The sequence below is a fragment of the Triticum dicoccoides genome, chromosome 1B (genome assembly GCF_002162155.2).
Source record: "Triticum dicoccoides isolate Atlit2015 ecotype Zavitan chromosome 1B, WEW_v2.0, whole genome shotgun sequence".
In the NCBI taxonomy this organism is placed as follows: Eukaryota; Viridiplantae; Streptophyta; class Magnoliopsida; order Poales; family Poaceae; genus Triticum; species Triticum dicoccoides.
Genome location: NC_041381.1, coordinates 189115873 through 189130415, shown reverse-complemented (window position 1 = coordinate 189130415; position 14543 = coordinate 189115873).

The following is a 14543-nucleotide window of genomic DNA, read 5'->3' as shown; positions in this document are numbered from 1 at the left end:
TTGCATGATCGTAGGAATTTTTATGAAATTACTGCGTTCCCCAACAGTGGCATCCGAGCTAGGTCTATGCATAGATGTTATATGCACGAGTAGAACATAAAGAGTTGTGGGTGATAATAGTCATACTGCTTACCAGCATGTCATACTTTGATTCGGCGGCATTGTTAGATGAAGCGGCCCGGACCGACATTACATGATCGCGTTCATGAGACTGCTTATACCGACGTGCTTATGCACAGAGGTGGCTGGCGGGTGTTTGTTTCTCCAACTTTAGTTGAATCGAGTGTGGCTACGCCCGGTCCTTGTTGAAGGTTAAAACATCACACTTGACGAAAAATCGTTGTGGTTTTGATGCGTAGGTAAGAACGGTTCTCGCTAGAAGCCCGTAGCAGCCACGTAAAACTTGCAACAACAAAGTAGAGGATGTCTAACTTGTTTTTGTACGACTTGCTGTGATGTGATATGGTCAAGGCATGATGTGATATAAATTGTTGTATGAGATGATCATGTTTTGTAACAAAGTTATCGGCAACTGGCAGGAGCCATATGGTTGTCGCTTTATTGTATGCAATGCAATCGCCATTTAATTGTTTTACTTTATCACTAAGCGTTAGCGATAGTCGTAGTAACAATAGTCGGTGAGATGACAATGATGCTACGATGGAGATCAAGGTGTCGCACCATTGATGATGGAGATCATGATGATGCTTCGGTGATGGAGATCATGAGCACAAGATGATGATGGCCATATCATGCTACATATTTTGATTTCATGTGATGTTTATCTTTTATGCATCTTATATTTCTTAGTACGGTGGTAGCATTATAAGATGATCCCTCACTAAATTTCAAGGTACAAGTGTTCTCCCTGAGTATGCACTGTTGCTACAGTTCGTCGTGTCGAGACACCACGTGATGATCAGGTGTGATAAGCTCTACGTTCACATACAACGGGTGCAAGCCAGTTTTTGCACACGCAGAATACTCGGGTTAAACATGACGAGCCTAGCATATGCAGATATGGCCTAGAAACACTAAGACCGAAAGGTCGAATGTGAATCATATAGTAGATATGATCAACAAAGTGATGTTCACCATTGAAAACTACTCCATCTCGTGTGATGATCGGACATGGTTTAGTTGATTTGGATCATGTGATCACTTAGATGATTAGAGGGATGTCTATCTAAGTGGGAGTTCTTAAGTAATATGATTAATTGAACTTTAATTTATCATGAACTTAGTCTTGATAGTTATTTTGCATATCTATATTATTATAGATCAATGGCCCGTGCTACCATTACTTTGAATTTTAATGCGTTCCTAGAGAGAGCTAAGTTGAAAGATGATGGCAGCAACTACACGGATTGGGTCCGTAACTTGAGGATTATTCTCATGGCTGCACAGAAGAATTACGTCCTGGAAGCACCGTTAGGTGTACCACCCGCGCCCGCAACTACAGACATTGTGAATGCCTGGTAGACACGTGTTGATGACTACTCGATAGTTCAGTGCGCCATGCTTTACGACTTAGAATTGGGACTTCAAACACGTTTTGAACATCATGGGGCATATGAGATGTTCCAGGAGTTGAAGTTAATATTTCAAGCAAATGCCCGAGTTGAGAGATATGAAGTCTCCAACAAGTTCTATAGCTTCAAAATGGAGGAGAATAGTTCTGTCAGTGAACACACACTCAGAATGTCTGGATACCATAACCACTTGACTCAATTGGGAGTTGATCTTCCAATTGATAGTGTCATTGACAAAGTTCTTCAATCACTACCACCAAGCTATAAAGGCTTCGTGATGAACTATAATATGCAAGGGATGAACAAGACTATTCCTGAGCTCTTTGCGATGCTAAAAGCTGCGGAGGTAGAAATCAAAAATGAGCATCAAGTGTTGATGGCAAACAAGACCACTAGTTTGAAGAAAAAGGGCAAAGGGAAGAAGGGGAACTTCAAGAAGAATGGCAAAAAGGTTGCTGCTCAAGAGAAGAAACCCAAGTTTGGGCCTTAGCCTAAAATTGAGTGCTTCTACTGCAAAGGGTCTGGTCACTGGAAGCGAAACTGTCCCAAGTATTTGGCGGATAAGAAGGATGGCAAAGTGAAAGGTATATTTGATATACATGTTGTTGATAAGTACCTTACTAATGCTCGTAGTAGCGCATGTGTATTTGATACTAGTTCTCTTGCTCATATTTGCAACTCGAAACAGGGGCTACGGATTAAACAAAGATTGTCTAAGGACGAGGTGACGATGCGCATGGTAAATGGTTCCAAGATCGATGTGATCGTCGTCGGCATGCTACCTCTACATCTACCGTCGGGGTTAGTTTTAGACCTGGATAATTGTTATTTGGTGCCAGCGTTGAGCATGAACATTATATCTGGATCTTGTTTGATGCGAGATGATTATTCATTTAAATCAAAGAGTAATGGTTGTTCTATTTATATGAGTGATATCTTTTATGGTCATGCACTCTTGCTGAGTGGTCTATTTTTGTTGAATCTCGATAGTGATGATACACATATTCATAATATTGAAGCCAAAAGATGCAAAGTTAATAATGATAGTGCAACTTATTTGTGGCACTGCCGTTTGGGTCATATCGATGTAAACGCATGAAGAAACTCCATACTGATGGACTTTTGGAATCACTTGATTATGAATCACTTGGTGCTTGCGAACCGTGCCTTATGGGCAAGATGACTAAAACTCCGTTCTCCGGAACAATGGAACGAGCTACTGACTTATTGGAAATAATACATACTGATGTATGCGGTCCAGTGAGTGTTGAGGCTCGTGGCGGGTATTGTTATTTTCTTACCTTCACAGATGATTTGAGCAGATATGGTTATATCTACTTGATGAAGCATAAGTTTGAAACATTTGAAAAGTTCAAAGAATTTCAGAGTGAAGTAGAAAATCATTGTAACAAGAAAATAAAGTTTCTACGATCTGATCGTGGAGGAGAATATTTGAGTTACGAGTTTGGTCTTCATTTGAAACAACATGGGATAGTTTCACAACTAACGCCACCGGGAACACCACAGCAAAATGGTGTGTCCGAACGCCGTAACCGCACTTTATTGGATATGGTGCGATCTATGATGTCTCATACTAATTTATCGCTATCATTTTGGGGTTATGCTTTAGAGACGACTGCATTCACTTCAAATAGGGCACTGTCAAAATCCGTTGAGACAACGCCTTATGAACTGTGGTTTGGCAAGAAACCAAAGTTTTCGTTTCTTAAAGTTTGGGGCTGCGATGCTTATGTGAAAAAGCTTCAACCTGATAAGCTTGAACCCAAATCGGAGAAGTGCGTCTTCATAGGATACCCAAAGGAAACTATTGGGTGCACCTTCTATCACAGATCCAAAGGCAAAATCTTTGTTGCTAAGAATGGATCTTTCTAGAGAAGGATTTTCTCTCGAAAGAAGTGAGTGGAAGGAAAGTAGAACTTGATGAGGTAATTGTACCTTCTCCCTTATTGGAAAATAGTTTATCACGGAAATCAGTTCCAGTGATTCCTACACCAATTAGTGAGGAAGTTAATGATGATGATCATGAAACTTCAGATCAAGTTACTACCGAACCTCGTAGGTCTTCCAAAGTAAGATCCGCACCAGAGTAGTACGGTAATCCTGTTCTGGAAGTCATGTTACTAGACCATGATGAACCTACTAACTATGAGGACGCGATGATGAGCCCAGATTCCACGAAATGGCTTGAGGCCATGAAATCTGAGATGGGATCCATGTATGAGAACAAAGTGTGGACTTTGGTGGATTTGCCCGATGATCGGCAAGCCATAGAAAATAAATGGATTTTTAAGAAGAGGACCAACACAGACGGTAATGTTACTATTTACAAAGCTTGACTTGTCGCGAAAGGTTTTCGACAAGTTCAAGGATGTGACTATGATGAGACTTTCTCACCCGTAGCGATGCTTAAGTCTGTCTGAATCATGTTAGCAATTGCTGCATTTTATGATTATGAAATTTGGCAAATGGATGTCAAAACTGCATTCCTGAATGGATTTCTGGAAGAAGAGTTGTATATGATGCAACCAAAAGGTTTTTTCGATCCAAAGGGTGCTAACAAAGTGTGCAAGCTCAAGCGTTCCATTTATGGACTGGTGCAAGCCTATCGGAGTTGGAATAAACACTTTGATAGTGTGATCAAAGCATATGGTTTTATACAGACTTTTGGAGAAGCCTATATTTGAAAGAAAGTGAGTGGGAGCTCTGTCGCATTTCTGATATTATATGTGGATGACATATTTTTTATTGGAAATGATATAGAATTTCTGGATAGCATAAAGGGATACCTGAATAAGAGTTATTCTATGAAAGACCTTGGAGAAGCTGCTTACATATTGGGCATCAAGATCTATAGAGATAGATCAAGACGCTTAATTGGACTTTCACAAAGCACATACCTTGATAAAGTTTTGAAGAAGTTCAAAATGGATCAGTCAAAGAAAGGGTTCTTGCATGTGTCACAAGGTGTGAAGTTGAGACAGACTCAATGCTCGACCACTGCAGAAGATAGAGAGAAAATGAAAGTCATTCCCTATGCTTCAACCATAGGTTCTATCATGTATGCAATGTAGTGTACCAGACCTGATGTGTGACTTGCAATAAGCATAGCAGGGAGGTACCAAAGTAATCTCGGAGTGGAGCACTGGACAGCGGTCAAGAACATCCTGAAATACCTGAAAAGGACTAAGGATATGTTTCTCATTTATGGAGGTGAAAAAGAGCTCGTCGTAAACGGTTACGTCGATCCAAGCTTTGACACTGATCCGGATGACTCTAAGTGGCAAACCGGATACGTATTTTTATTGAATGGAGGAGCTGTCAGTTGGTGCAGTTCCAAGCAGAGCATCATGGCGGGATCTACGTGTGAAGCGGAGTACATTGCTGCTTCGGAAGCAGCAAATTAAGGAGTTTGGATGAAGGAGTTCATATCTGATCTAGGTGTTATACCTAGTGCATTGGGTCCAATGAAAATCTTTTGTGACAATACTGGTGCAATTGCCTTGGCAAAGGAATCCAGATTTCACAAGAGAACCAAGCACATCAAAAGACGCTTCAATTCCATACGTCATCAAGTGTCGGAGGGGGACATAGAGATTTGCAAGATACATACGGATCTGAATGTTGCAGACCCGTTGACTAAGCCTCTTCCATGAGCAAAACATGATCAGCACCAAAGCTCCATGGGTGTTAGAATCATTACTATGTAATCTAGATTATTGACTGAAGGAAATATGCTCCTTAATTCATGATAAATGTTTATTATTTATTTCCTTAATTCATGATAAATGTTTATTATTCATGCTAGAATTGTATTAACCGTAAACTTAGTACATGTGTGAATACATAGACAAAACATATGGTCCCTAGTATGCCTCTACTTGACTAGCTCGTTAATCAAAGATGGTTATGTTTCCTAACCATAGACATCTGTTGTCATTTGATGAATGGGATCACATCATTAGGAGAATGATGTGATGGACATGACACATCCGTTAGCTTAGCATTATGATCGTGTCAGTTTCATTGCTACTGCTTTCTTCATGACTTATACAAGTTCCTCAGACTATGAGATTATGCAACTCCCGAATACCGGTGGAACACTTTGTGATAGAGGCAAAGGTGTCCCGTATTTCGATGAGATGATGGATATCGCTTTGGTGGAAGTCGACTTTGACGATCCGACTACGAACGTGCGAGGATGTCGCGCCTTAGCAATCGCTAAACCAACTCCGAGAGGTTATTGACCACGCCGGAGCACGATCAACCTGACCACGAGGGTCTGTTTCCTGCGAGCAAACAAAGAACAAGCAAGAAACTAAGATTGCAATCTGGATATTGCGAATATAAGATGAAAGCTTTATTGATCAAGGTGGGGTTCTGTGACGCCTTTGTCTGGTCGTTGAACACAAACGAAGTATGCGAAGTTGCAGCTATGGCGAACTTTAATCTAAACAAAATCCAAAGTCTAAACGGTGCCCTAAGGGCTGTATATATGGAGGAAGAGAGGGGGAATTTCGTGGCCCTTGGTGGAGGGGTCCGAAATCAACCCTATCTCTTGTTTCCCCACACATACGGACTCTAAAAATAGCCTATACTTATGTATTTCAAAATTACATGGGCCTGGCCCAATAAAAAGGTGACGCAGCACCTATAATAGCCTCTGGACGAAATTTATGAAGTGACATCTTGTATATTTCGTCCAAGGCTTCATGCACTCGTTATGGTGGCTTCAAAGACCTGAAATCATCACTTGTAACTCTGTTCTTGTTCCCCTTGCGCATGCCATCATCTCCATGCTTGTTCTTGCTCCAATGTTCATCCTTCTCCAAGCTAGGCCCTTCATTTGTAAGCAAAACAAATGTATCCAATTTAGGCAGCATCATATTCTCATGAACATTAGAATCATTACCAAGAAACGAAAGTACCTGATAATTTAGTTGGCGTGCGCGAGCTCTAGTAATTGGTCCAGTATGTATAGCAGCAGGGGTTGTGGGTGTAACAATGGTATTGATGTCCTCATCATCCTCCCCTTCTTGAAATGAAGTCGTCCTCGACGGAAGCTCATCTTCCTCACCCAAATAAGGCTTCAAATCTGCAATGTTAAAAGTGGGACTAACCCCAAAATCTGCAGGCAGCTCAAGTTTATATGCATTATCATTTATTTTCTCTAACACCTTAAAGGGACCATCAGCCCGTGGCATGAGCTTTGACTTGCGCAAATCAGGAAATCTATCCTTACGCAAATGTAACCAAACAAGATCTCCAGGTGCAAACACAACATGTTTTCTACCCTTATCTCCAGCAAGTTTATATTTGGCATTCATACGCTCAATGTTTTCCTTAGTTAACTCATGCATTTTTAAAATCAATTCAGCATGTTGTTTAGCATCAAAATTAACCTTCTCCGAAGATGGAAGAGGCAACAAATCAATAGGTGCACGAGGTAGGAAACCATACACAACTTCAAAAGGGCACATCTTAGTAGTAGAATGCAATGAACGATTATAAGCAAATTCAATATGAGGCAAGCATTCCTCCCACATTTTCTTATTACTCTTCAAAATAGCCATAAGCATAGTAGACAATGTTCTATTGACTACTTCAGTTTGGCCATCAGTTTGGGGGTGACAAGTAGTACTAAAAAGCAGTTTAGTCCCCAACTTAGCCCATAAACATCTCCAAAAGTGGCTAAGAAATTTAGTATCACGATCTGAAACAATAGTATTTGGCACACCATGCAAGCGAATAATTTCACGAAAGAACAAATCAGCAACATTAACAACATCATCGCTTTTATGACATGGTATAAAGTGTGCCATTTTCGAGAATCTATCCACGACAACAAATATGCTATCCCTCCCCTTCTTTGTTCGAGGTAAACCTAAAACAAAGTCCATAGATATATCCTCCCAAGGAACACTAGGTACAGGCAAAGGCATATATAAACCATGAGGATTGAGTCGTGACTTAGCTTTTTGACATGTAGTGCAGCGAGCAATAAAACGCTCAACATCACGTCTCATCTTTGGCCAAAAGAAATGTGTAGCAAGTACGTCCTCCGTCTTCTTCACGCCAAAGTGTCCCACTAATCCTCCTCCATGCGCCTCCTGCAACAACAAAAGACGAACGGAGCTAGCTGGAATGCATAGCTTGTTAGCACGAAACACAAATCCATCGTTAACGACAAACTTGTTCCACATTCTTCCTTCCTTACAATTCTGCATTACATCTTTAAAATCAGCATCATGCACATATTGATCTTTGATGGTCTCCAAACCAAATATTTTGAAGTCAAGTTGTGAAAGCATAGTATAGCAACGAGACAATGCATCAGCAATAACATTTTCTTTTCCCTTCTTTTGTTGAATGACATAAGGGAAAGTCTCAATGAATTCAACCCATTTAGCATGTCTACGATTCAGTTTAGCTTGACTTTTAATATGTTTCAAAGATTCATGATCAGAATGTATAACAAATTCTTTGGGCCATAAATAATGTTGCCATGTTTCTAAAGTCCGAACAAGAGCATATAATTCTTTATCATAAGTAGAATAATTCAGACTAGGCCCACTCAATTTTTCAGAAAAGTATGCAACAGGTTTTCCATCTTGTAATAACACACCTCCTAATCCAATTCCACTAGCATCACATTCAAGCTCAAAAGTCTTATTAAAATCAGGAAGTTGGAGTAAAGGAGCATGTGTCAACTTATCTTTCAATACCGAGAAGGCTTCTTCCTGTGCGGTACCCCAAAGAAAAGGCACATCTTTCTTTGTAAGCTCATTGAGAGGTGCAGCAATGGTGCTGAAATCTCTCACAAAACGCCTATAGAATCCAGCGAGGCCAAGAAAACTCCTCACTTGTGTGACTGTTTTGGGCTGCGGCCAACTCTCAATAGCTTCAATCTTGGCTTTATCAACTTCAATTCCCTGTGGAGTAACAACATAGCCAAGAAAAGATACTCGGTTAGTGCAAAAGGTGCACTTCCCAAGGTTACCAAACAAACGTGCATCACGTAGAGCAATAAAAACAGCACGTAAATGTTCCAAATGTTCTTCCAAAGATCTGCTATAAATCAGTATATCATCAAAATAGACTACCACAAATCGTCCAATGAAAGCACGTAAAAATTCGTTCATTAGTCTCATGAAAGTACTAGGCGCATTAGTTAACCCAAAAGGCATGACTAACCACTCATATAATCCAAACTTAGTTTTAAATGCTGTTTTCCATTCATCCCCCAATTTCATACGAATTTGATGGTATCCACTACGCAAATCAACTTTGGAGAATATTGTAGAGCCACTCAATTCATCAAGCATATCATCTAGCCTAGGAATAGGATGACCATAACGAATAGTAATATTATTAATGCCTCTACAATCAACACACATACGCGATGTACCATCCTTTTTCGGCACTAGAATAATAGGAACAGCACAAGGACTAAGGGATTCGCGTATATAACCTTTGTCGAGAAGCTCTTGTACTTGACGCATAATCTCCTTCGTCTCCTCTGGATTGGTACGGTATGGTGCACGGTTTGGCAGTGAAGCACCGGGAATTAAGTCAATCTGATGCTCAATCCCTCGAATAGGTGGTAATCCCGGTGGCACGTCTTGTGGAAAGACGTCAGCGAACTCCTGCAAAATGTTAGTGATAGCAGGAGGCAAAGAGGAAGGCACGTCCTCGAATGAAAATAATGCCTCTTTGCACACAAAAGCATAGCAAACAGATTTGCTGAAATCTAGCTCATCAATATCAGATTTGGTGGCAAATAAACATGCACTTTTCAATTTAATTTCAGAAGCAACACTAGATGGTTTATGATTAGGCTTCATTTGTTGCTCAAATTCTTTTGCCACAATCTGATTTTCACTCTTATTCTTCTCCTGCTTTGCTTTATTAGCTCTATTAATATCATCTTTCAAAATAGAATCAGGAGTCATAGGAAGCAAAGTAATATTTTTATCCTTATGAACAAGAGTATACTGATTGTTTCTACCATGGTGTACAGAATTTTTATCAAATTGCCATGGTCTACCAAGTAATAAGGAACATGCTTGCATAGGTACCACATCACAATCAACATAATCAGCATATGTAGAGATACTAAAATGCACACGAACAGTACGTGTTACCTTAACCTTGCCGCTGTTGTTGAACCATTGGATGTAGTAAGGATGTGGATGTGGTCTTGTGGTGAGAGAAAGCTTCTCCACCATCTCCATGCTAGCCAAGTTGTTGCAGCTCCCTCCATCTATGATGACGCGCACAGAACGTTCTTTCACAACTCCCTTGGTATGGAACAAATTGTGCCTCTGATTTTGCTCAGCTTGTGTGACCTGCACACTCAAAACACGTTGAGCAACTAAACATTCATACCTGTCAGCGTCTTCAGGAGCCATGTATTGCGTCTCATGATCAGAATCATCTCCACCATGTTCTTCACGTGTAATAAGAGCCAAAGTCTCCTCATCATAGTCACTAGCGGACTCATATCCACCATCCGCGATAGCAATCATCACACGCGGAGATTTGCATTCTTTCGCATAATGACCTCCTCCCTTACAACGACAACAAATAATATCACTTGTGTGCCCTGTTGATGCCATGGAAGAAGAAGAACTCTGTGCAGGCCCAGCAGGTGCGCTCTTGGCAGATAATGGTGGTTGTGTCTGTTTTCTTGTATCGCGACTGGAGGAGGCACCTGATTGAGGTGCTGGTGCAATTGAAGTAGAAGATGCACGCGGTATCCATGATGAAGGTCGGCCTGCAGAAAAGTTAGTTCGCGCCAATGCTTGTCGATCCTGCACTTCACGTTCAGCTTTACAAGCAAGATGGAATAAACGAGTGATATTAGTATACTCCTTATAGTCTAGAATGGTCTGAATCTCTCTATTTAATCCACCCAGAAAACGTGCAAGCATAGCTTCATTCTCCTCAACAATACCACATCTAATCATGCCAGTTTGTAATTCCTGATAATATTCTTCTACAGAATTTTTTCCTTGTCTTAAGCGCTGTAATTTTTGAAGCAATTCACGTTGATAATATGGTGGAACCCAACGAGTACGCATAGCAGTTTTCAAAGCAGTCCAAGTAGTTGGAATAGGATATAATCTACAATGTTCAGACCACCATACACATGCAAAACTAGTGAAAGCACAAACAGCAGCGGCAACCCGTCTCTCCTCGGGATATTGTAAACATGTAAATCGTTGTTCAGTTTCTAACTCCCAAGTAAGATATATATCAGGAACATATCTACCCTCGAAAGGTGGAATATTCAATTTCAGTTTAGGAAGATGGTCATGATCTCGTACCTGAGGGAAAACCCTACCATTGTGATTATTTGCATGTGGACGACCAGCTGGTGGTGGTGCTGGTGGTTGCACGTAGTTCTGATTTTGAGCAACCTCATCCTCGTAATCTCCCACATAATCATCCTCCTCTGCATCAGCAGCAGGAGCCACAGAAGTATCAACAGCAGCACCAACAGTTTGGCCAAACGCAAGAGGAACACGGCTCGCTCGGCGGAGGTCTGTTTCGTGACGTGGAGGTAGTCGTTGTTGTTGTTGTTGGAGAGGTGTGTTAGGTGCAGCGGGTGGTGGTGGTGGAAGACGTGCGAGCAATTCATTAAACTTGTTATCGAGCTTTGTTTCGAACGTCTTCTCCATGCCATCTATCTTCTCCATGGCCTCTTCAAATCTGTTTAGCACATCTTGCACCTGTCCACTCATCATTTGCTGAAATTTATCATGCAAATCCTTATTCGTCATGTTCTCCCAGTCAGTCTCGTCGGCTTGTGATCCTGGCATGGTTAGCAGCAATAGAAACACACAAGAATATGATCCTACAGACTACTAACAAGAGGTGGTGGTGGGTGTCACAAATCCGTCAAGCAAATCTCAAATTCTTACCGGTTCTTACCCAGCAGCAGGCGGTGATCGGCAACCGTTGTAGTCAAAAACTCTCAAAGCTTGGGTAGAACGATTACCAGGGAGAGTCAAACGCACGACGTAGATGTATGTGGAGCTGGGAAGGCTTATAATATGGTAGCAAAAAGGGTCAGCAATAAATTCAGAGATGCAAAGTTGAATAAACGCTCAACGACGGTACTGTGCTGGTCCTAGGCTAGACTGTGCTAGAGACGCGAGCCTAAAACACCAACAAAATCACGGCGCGGCACGTAAACAAGGAAAAAGCACACTCTGGATTTTTTTCGCTCTTTTTTTTTGCGCTGTTTTTTTTGTGCTGTTTTTTTTTGCGAAAAATCACTATAATGGCGAGTGTCTCAAAACTCTTCCTAGGTCAAACTGACAGGATAGGCACGAAATTTTTTTCGACCAATTTTTTTTTCGAAACCTACTCCGGCAAGGAAACACGAATCGGAATCTAGATGGATCTCAAAAACAAACCTAATATGACAAGAACTCGGGTTGGTGGTGGATATATGGTGGTAGATGGCAGCGGTGGTGGTATATGGATACGAATTTGAAGCGGTGGCGGATAAGCGGTGGTGGTAGATGGCAGGGGCGATGATGATGGTCCGGCGGCAGCGTGACAACTTATGACCAGAACTCGAAACTCTAAAAGACTAGACTCTAAGACCAGCAACTAGACACGACGATGCAACCGCAAATTCAACAAAGAAAAACCCTAAAAAGATTATGCAAAGGCTCAGATTGGTTCGGATATGGAACTAACCCTAATTTTTTTTGTGGCTTTTTCGTGGACTGTAGGTATGAAGAACAGACTCAATCTAAACTACGAAAAACTGTAAAATCTCACCGAGCAACCTGGAAATCTGATACCACTTGATAGAGGCAAAGGTGTCCCGTCTTTCGATGAGATGATGGATATCGCTTTGGTGGAAGTCGACTTTGACGATCTGACTACGAACGTGCGAGGACGTCGCGCCTTAGCAATCGCTAAACCAACTCCGAGAGGTTATTGACCACGCCGGAGCACGATCAACCTGACCACGAGGGTCTGTTTCCTGCGAGCAAACGAAGAACAAGCAAGAAACTAAGATTGCAATCTGGATATTGCGAATATAAGATGAAAGCTTTATTAATCAAGGTGGGGTTCTGTGACGCCTTTGTCTGGTCGTTGAACACAAACGAAGTACGCGAAGTTGCAGCTATGGCGAACTTTAATCTAAATAAAACCCAAAGTCTAAACGGTGCCCTAAGGGCTGTATATATGGAGGAAGAGAGGGGGAATTCCGTGGCCCTTGGTGGAGGGGTCCGAAATCAACCCTATCTCTTGTTTCCCCACACATACGGACTCTAAAAATAGCATATACTTATGTATTTCGAAATTACATGGGCCTGGCCCAATAAAAAGGTGATGCAACACCTATAATAGCCTCTGGACGAAATTTATGAAGTGACATCTTGTATATTTCGTCCAAGGCTTCATGCACTCGTTATGGTGGCTTCAAAGACCTGAAATCATCACTTGTAACTCTGTTCTTGTTCCCCTTGCGCATGCCATCATCTCCATGCTTGTTCTTGCTCCAATGTTCATCCTTCTCCAAGCTAGGCCCTTCATTTGTAAGCAAAACAAATGTATCCAATTTAGGCAGCATCATATTCTCATGAACATTAGAATCATTACCAAGAAACGAAAGTACCTGGTAATTTAGTTGGCGTGCGCGAGCTCTAGTAATTGGTCCAGTATGTATAGCAGCAGGGGCTGTGGGTGTAACAATGGTATTGATGTCCTCATCACTTTGTGTGCTACCAAACGTCACAACATAAAAGGGTGATTATAAATGTGCTCTACAGGTGTCTTCGAAGGTGTTTGTTGGGTTGGCATAGATCGAGATAAGAATTTGTCACTCCGTGTTTCGGAGAGGTATCTCTGGGCCCTCTCGGTAATACTCATCACTATAAGCCTTGCAAGCATTGTGATTAATGAGTTAGTTGCGGGATGAAGTATTACGGAACGAGTAAAGAGACTTGCCGGTAATGAGATTGAACTAGGTATGATGATACCGATGATCGAATCTCGGGCAAGTAACATACCGATGACAAAGGGAACAACGTATGTTGTTATGTGGTTTGACGATAAAGATCTTCGTAGAATATGTAGGAACCAACATGAGCATCCAGGTTCCGCTATTGGTTATTGACCGGAGACCTGTCTCGATCATGTCTACATAGTTCTCGAACCCGTAGGGTCCGCACACTTAACGTTCGATGACGATTCATAATATGAGTTTATGTGATTTGATGTACCGAAGTTTGTTCAGAGTCCCGGATGTGATCACAGACATGCCGAGGAGTCTCGAAATGGTTGAGACATAAATATTGATATTGGACGGCTATGTTCGGACACCAGAAGTGTTCCGGAGAAGTTTCGGATAAAACTAGAGTACGAAGGGTTACCGGGACCCCCCGAGGGGTCAATGGGCCTTCATGGGCCTTAGTGGAAGAGAGGAGGAGGCGGACAAGTGGTGGGGCGCACCCCCCAAGCCCAATCCGAATTGGGGAGGGGGTCGGGCCCCCTTTCCTTCTTCCCCTCTTCCCTTCGTTCCCCCTCCCAGTTGGACTAGGAAAGGGGGAAACCTACTCCTAGTAGGAGTAGGAATTCCCCCTTGGGGCGCACCCCATGTGGCCGGCCGGCCCCCTCCTCCACTCCTTTATATACTGGGGAGGGGGGCACCCCATAGACACAAGTTGATCAAGTTGATCTTTTAGCCGTGTGCGGTGCCCCGTTCCACAGATTTCCACCTCGGTCATATCGTCGTAGTGCTTGGGCGAAGCCCTGCGCCGGTAACTTCATCATCACCGTCACCACGTCGTCGTGCTGACGGAACTCTCCCTCAGCCTCAACTGGATCTAGAGTTCGAGGGACGTCACCGAGCTGAACGTGTGCAGATCGCGGAGGTGTCGTGCATTCGGTACTTGATCGGTTGGATTGCGAAGACGTCCGACTACATCAACCGAGTTACATAACGCTTCCGCTTTCGGTCTATGA